Genomic DNA, 6832 nt, shown 5'->3' with positions numbered 1-6832 from the left:
ATAAATAAGTGATCTATTCAAAAACACTCTAAGGAATATAGTGGTCAAAGGATCACACAAAACAAAAACTGGATAGGTAGGTCATCACTCCTCGGCCTTTGGGCTAGGTTCAAGTGTGGATGAGGATGATGAAAACAGTGTGAGAGTAAAGTAGGGAGACAGGATTCTGGAGTGGCTGGAATGGGAGGTGTTGGGATTCTTCTTTCAACAGGCTAAGAAGGGAGTGGAAGGTGAAAACAGACAGGATAGAATGTTCCTCAAATAGGTGTTGGTGGGAGCTGAAGAGGAAAAAGGGAGTGAGGTCTGAAGTTGAAAGATGGCACCTGACCACTGCTCTGACCTCCCGAGCAGTGTCTCCACACTTCATCACTCTCCTCAATGTGAGCTTCATATTGTTGCCACAGCGACCTCAGAGCTCTCCCACCATCTTTAAGCAAACTCCACATTTCTTGGCACACGGATCACCTCAGGCCACAGTCTTGTTCACCACACAAAGACTCTTCTCCTGTCACCACAGAAAGCTTCCCTCTTCTAGCAAATGTCAAATGAGTGTCATTGCCAACATTCTCATTCTCTGGCTAAGATTTAGTCAGACATCACTATCTCTAGCAAGCTTTCTCTACTTGCCTGCCAGGTCACAGGGTCAGCAGCCTTTGCTCCATACTCCAATAACACATAGGTCCCTAACGAGGTGTTACTTATTGGCTCAACCACTTCACCTCATCTGATTGCCTTCATTCTGTCATGTAGTAAATACTAAATGTCTACTTTGCGCTAGACAATGTGCAAGATGATGACGGAATCCTGATGGGGATATACCAAAATTACCTGTTAAAAAAAAATTTTTTAAAATAAAAATGAGCAAGACCAATATGCATAAAAACAAAAGATCTCAAGGAGGCTTATAGTCTAGTAAGGGGAACAGAAATGAAACCAAAACTATCTATTCACAGTAGCGGTGTCAGGAAGAAAAAGTATAGGGTAACTCTGCCAGTGGAGGGTAAAAACAGTGATCTCAATTAAACTGAGCTTTAAAAATTTAAACATTTTCTTAAAAAATTAAAATGCAATCTGGCTATTATTTATCTACATCAATTTTTATTTCAGAAAATAACCCTGGACAAACAATAAATAAAATGCCCTATCAAAAGAGAACAAAGTATTGACTAATATCATTTTTTTGCCAATAATGTCAATCTTTCTAATCAATGACTGTTCTGTACTGCTACATAAAATTAGTTAACAGTCTCCTGAAACACGACTTTCTTTGGGTCACACAGAAATACTAGGTGCTCTGTTGCTTGGGAAGGACTTAGACTCTTTTTTCATTGGTTCAGTTAAATATTGGAAGTATATTTCCCCCTGCCCCCAACCTCTGACACTCTAAGTCAATTTGCATAGACACACTTGTCTACCTGCCTGGTGCCCTCTGCATAGTTCACTAACGCTAGGCCCTAGGCGTTTCAGTGCTACCCGCCACACACACTTTCCAGTCTTTGACATGCTTCTGAACCACCATGGGGAGATCCTCAGCACAGTCAAGTCCTCTTTGGAACCCAACCACCAGATTCAAATATTGCTGAAATATTTTAAAGTACAGGGTAAGAACTTTGAAGGTTTACTTATTTGTGAAAAAATCAGAGGCTTCTGTTTGATCTAATAATCTCAGTATGTTAGAACAGAAAGCTAAGGAGACCAAGAACACAGATTTTACCTAAACAATTCAATCAGCTTTAACTGTGTAAGGGAGCAAAAAAAAATTAAGTTTCTCTATACCTTTTCTTTGACTTCCATCTGAGGTAAATTTGCATTCAGAAATATAAAATGCTCCTCCAGAATCCTCGTGACTAAAAGAAATGGGGAAGGAGGGAGAAAGATTTTTTACTTTTGAGACCTTTTCATTGTCTAATTATGTAAATCCATTACCAAAAATTCCTTCCCCTGTTGCTAGCATCTCTTCTACAAAATGGGTGTGGGTTTTTTTTAATGTTTTTATTTTATATAATTCTTACATCATTTTTCATTTTTGCACAATGTATGCATCTTCATTTTGGTTATATTCCCCATACAATTGCCCCCCTCCCTTATTTTGACCCTAATCCTTCCTCTCTTCACCCCTCCCCCATAGTGTGTCTCTGGTTTATAGTTGCTTGTTGATTTTGATTTTTACTTTGTATTAATTAGTCTTTTTCCTGGTTCCTTATCTAGGTTTTCTAAATTCCTGCTATGAGTGAGACCATCTGGTATTTTTCATTCCACCTCTTGGAGAAGATAATATGAAGGGCCAGAGGAAGTTGTTTGCCTCTTTGAAACATTTTCCAACAATATCAATCTAATGAATCAGTTCCTCCATGCAGATGATGCCGTATTTGCCAAGAGATGGAGCAATCAGTGACTAATTTGTTAGGGCAAATTGCTTCTTGTTGATTTTGTTATAACCGTGTTTGTATATCAATTCACTTACTGACTTTAGGGTTGGGGACCCCCCATAAAGGGTCCCACATATGGGGAACCCACAATATGGGTTCCTGTATGTTAACTCAGCATGTTAACTGAAGCTTCATTCTGCTAAACAGAGATACCATTGGAGATGTGAAGCTAAAAAAGCTTCAACATCTTTTGGACCTTTGGATCATTGCTACATGTAAGCTTGATGATGTCAATCTGGGTTCCACGGGTACATGGAAATTACCAGCTTTTCTTGCCATCCTAGCTGTTTGAAATATCAGTTCTGTCCACCTGGCTACATTCCTTGAGATATTATTAGCTTTATTATAGATAAGCTTCCTCCTTACTTTCAAAGTATCTTTTGGGCAAACTTCTCAGGCATTTATCTTCTGCTGCACAAACTTCCTTTGCTGTTTCTTAAGGGTTCCTGGCACAGTAGGAACTTGTTTTTCTTTTCCTCTGCATCTTTTGATTCTAGTTGGAAAAAGAGCTAAGATTCTACATGTATGTCTTACAGTTCAGGCAGCTGGAAGTTGAATTATCAGGATGCAAGCATGGTCAGGTTATGGTGAGAGCTTCTCCACATTATAGACAGCTGACTTCTCACTGTATTTTCATGGGGCAGAAAGAGTGAGAGCTCTCTGGGGCAATTACTCTCATGATGTAATTGCCTCCAAAATGTGTCACCTTCCAATACCATCACAGTGGAGATTAAGATTTCAACCTAAGAATTTTGAGGGACATTCACTCCATTGCAGGAACAATATAAATTTAAAAATTCCAAGCAGCTGCTGAGATGCACATCTGAACAAAACCTTTCAGATCTCAAAGTTATTTCCATAGTTTCATGTAGCACTATGGCCCTAACTTCTGCAGAAGCAAAGAGGTATAACCATTTTAAATTTTAGTGGTTATTGCTAAGGGTCCTCCAAAAAGTCTGTAGCAATTCATACAGCTGGAGGCAAGCTCTTATTTTAGCAGACCTGTCCTGCACATTGAGGGAAATAAAAAAAAAAAATCACATGAAGTTAATAGCTGGCAGATAAACATCAAAAGTTATGAGCAACACTACTTTGTACATCTCCATCCTCATCCAAGAGACACCATATACCCAGCAAAGACTACCAGCTCCCCAAATGGCTTTCTAGATAAACTTTTTTTTTTTTTTAAAGATTTATTTAATTTATTTATTTATACAAGCACTGGGTACAGTCAGAAGCGCGGGAGGGTGAGAGAATTCACCAGAGCCAGAGCGGAGAGCAGAGCAGGCAGAAGGACCGAAGTACACTGCTGAGGGGAGCAGTGGGCGGCAGGAGAGGTCTGCACGCCATGTGGGACCCTCCCCCGGTGGCCGGGGAGCAGCCAGGGATGGAACCATTGCTGCAGAGGCTGCGGGCAGCTTCGCAACCCAGCGCTCAGCCGCTGCGCCACCAGGGAGGCCCTCTAGATAAACTTTAAAACAAAGGAGGATGCTGAAATTCATACTAATACAATCATTGGGAGTAAAACCATGGCAATAAACCAAGAACAATAAAAACCATGCACAAAAATATATGGCATTGAAGCATAGTTTTTAATAAGCAAAAAAGTCACCTACACCATTTTCACTACAGAACTTATTCAACACATTTTTGGTAATGTTCTGTGGCCATCAAAAGCTTGGTGTCAAAGAAAGACAGTTTAATTCTTAAGAAAAGCAAGTGGCAGGACAATTAGAAGAGTATGAAACATCTGTTTGTCAATTTGACTGTGGAGTGTGTTTGTGTATGCACATTCTTGGTTACAAAGACAAATCCTAGAGTGAAAATCCTAGAGTGATCTCTTGCAAAGGGTGGCAGAAATGGGTTGGGAAAGGGGCATTTGGGGGCTTTATGTTTTTAGTTCATATATTAATGTGAACTTTTGTCTAATTTATTGGTGTAATTGTTTTATGATGACTATGTCCTGCCTTTTTTTTTTTTTTTTTTTTTTTTTTTTTTTTTTCAGAAATTGCCATTAGATGAATTGATATGATGCTTCACACTTGAGAGAGAAATCATGGGTACCCAGAAAGCTCTCATTTTCCACAGGGTCATGGTGTGACGATGTCCACAAGCACGTCTGGTCCGCACCACTGTGCAAAAGTGATTAAAACGTGCTTCTCGGCTGCCATTGACCATATAATCTCACTCTCAATGGGATCCAGATACATCACAGCTTGACTCAATTCCATTTTATAGGATATAATTTCACCCCAAGCCAGGAATCCAGGCCCCCTAGATAACAGATCTTTATTGGGCATCTGCTTCTGACAGTCTGTGCTATGAGGTAGATAGAATTATTGCACTAGAATTAGTGGGAGATGGGGAATTTTTTAAAGCATATATTGATTTCGAATGGCAAAATACCTTCCCCCTAGAAAACAATCTAAACTGTAGCATTGTATATAATGGAAATTATCTCTTTAAAATGTTCATTCAGAAAACTCTCTCAGGCTGAAAGTCTCAACAAGGCTCACCAAAGTCTGTTTCCTCATGCCTCCTGGAATGTGACAGCCGCTCACAGTGGCTCCAAATGCAGAACCCACAGTGGTCAATAAGCGGCTGGTGTAATATGTTCCCCGGAAAGGCAGCACAAATCCACTTGCCCTTACTCTCTATTTGGAAATCCGAAAAGGCTATAAATGGAAAGGTTTCTTTGTAACTCATTTGTCCCTAAAACTAACTAGACCTGAATTTATGCGGTAAACAATCTGATCTGAATTTATTGAAGCTATGTATAGTCTTTATTTCACATGTTACAGATATTTAGTATGTTTTAAAATGTGAGTATGTAAATATATAAATACTAAGTTTGAGACCCTGAGGAAACTATGCGCACTCAGAATATTCACTGAACCACGTTTATAAAATTTTTTTCAAACTATTTTAAAACGTATCTTAAGAGTTTCAATGAAAAAATAAGGACTCATATACTAGGATCAATGAAAGCTGAAAATTAATGAGATTCAAGTTGTCTGAATAATCAAAAGCAATGAACTCTTGAGGACATGAGCATGCATGTGTACACACAATCACACAAAGCCAAAGGATCTTGTAAAAGACAAATATTAGCCTCTTTACCTAGCAAAGAAAGTTACTAGAAATAAAGAGAAGCAAGTAGAATTCTGACCATGTCAAAACTATTAGTAATAGGAAATGACTTTTACTTTTTGAGAGACGCTTCTCTACACTTGCTAAATGAAATAACACACCAAGAACTTTCTGTTTATCACATAAGAAATAAATATAACTTCCCAAAGGAAACTTTTTCTGATCCTCCTAAATTATTAGGATCTCACATTTTTCCCTGGCAAAAGACTTTTTAAGGAGTCAGTAACAAAGACGACTTTAGTTGATTTTGTACTTACAGCCTAGCCAGACTTATGAAAACTACCCTGAAAACGTATGAAAGACTGGATCAAAAGACTTAACTTCTTGGATCCTTTGGTTTCAGGCTAAGAAAAGCTTAGAGAAAATGTTAGCCTCATCTAGTCTTTGAAATAGCTTATTAAACTGGTTGTTTTTACTAGAAGAAAACATAAGAGAAAATATTTGTGACCTCAAATTAAGACTTCTCAGATATGATGGCCAAAGCATGACTCATAGCAAAAAAAAAATTGACAAATTTAGAATATACTGAAATTAAACATTTTTGTTCTTTAAAAGTCAGCACCTAGAAAATTAAAGCTACAGATTAGTAGAAAATATTTCCAAATCGTGTGTGTGTGTATACACATATACACATACATATACACATATATATCATTTTTATAGTACATATGTAAATCATGTATATAAATCTATATATTATTTGTATTAAGAATATGTAAAGAGGGCCTCCCTGGTGGCACAAGGAAATATGGATTGAAGGAACCTGGGGTAATATAAAGTACCAAGTGGTTATACCTGGTTGGGGTACACAAATGTCACCCTGTGCTCTTTGTAGCAATTTCAGAATCTAGGAAAACCAGAAATAATCTAATCACTATCAAGCTACTGCCAGCCACTACAGCATGAGTTCTATCCCCAGCCCTCCAGAGAGCTGATCCACATGGCACAGCAGACCTCCTGTCTTGCCCACTGCTCCCTACAGAAGAGTATTTCAGTACATCTGCCTGTTCTGCTCCACACCCTCTCTGGTGAATCCTCTCATCCCCCACATCTCTGGCTTACACCCCAGTTCTCGTATGCATAAATCATTAAAAAAAAAAAAAAAGAGTATGTAAAGAACTCTTACCTAGCATTAGGCAAATGATCCAGTAAAAAATGAAGATTTCATTAAGAACTTACCAAAAATATTTTATTTATGAACAGCTACAAAAGACATGAAAAGATATCCAAAGTCATTAGTTAGTAGGAAAACA

The 6832-nt window shown here is 38.2% G+C and overlaps 1 pseudogene; it reads right to left on the bottom strand.

The window, feature by feature from the left end:
* Window positions 1-2109: 2109 nt before the first annotated feature.
* On the bottom strand, window positions 2110-4607 carry LOC119258062 (60S ribosomal protein L7-like; annotated as a pseudogene).
* Between the last annotated feature and the right edge of the window lie 2225 nt (window positions 4608-6832).

The sequence above is a fragment of the Talpa occidentalis genome, unplaced genomic scaffold (assembly GCF_014898055.3).
Source record: "Talpa occidentalis isolate TD23 unplaced genomic scaffold, MPIMG_talOcc4v2.1 talOcc4.4, whole genome shotgun sequence".
Taxonomy (NCBI): Eukaryota; Metazoa; Chordata; class Mammalia; order Eulipotyphla; family Talpidae; genus Talpa; species Talpa occidentalis.
This window is presented reverse-complemented; position numbering and strand designations above follow the sequence as displayed.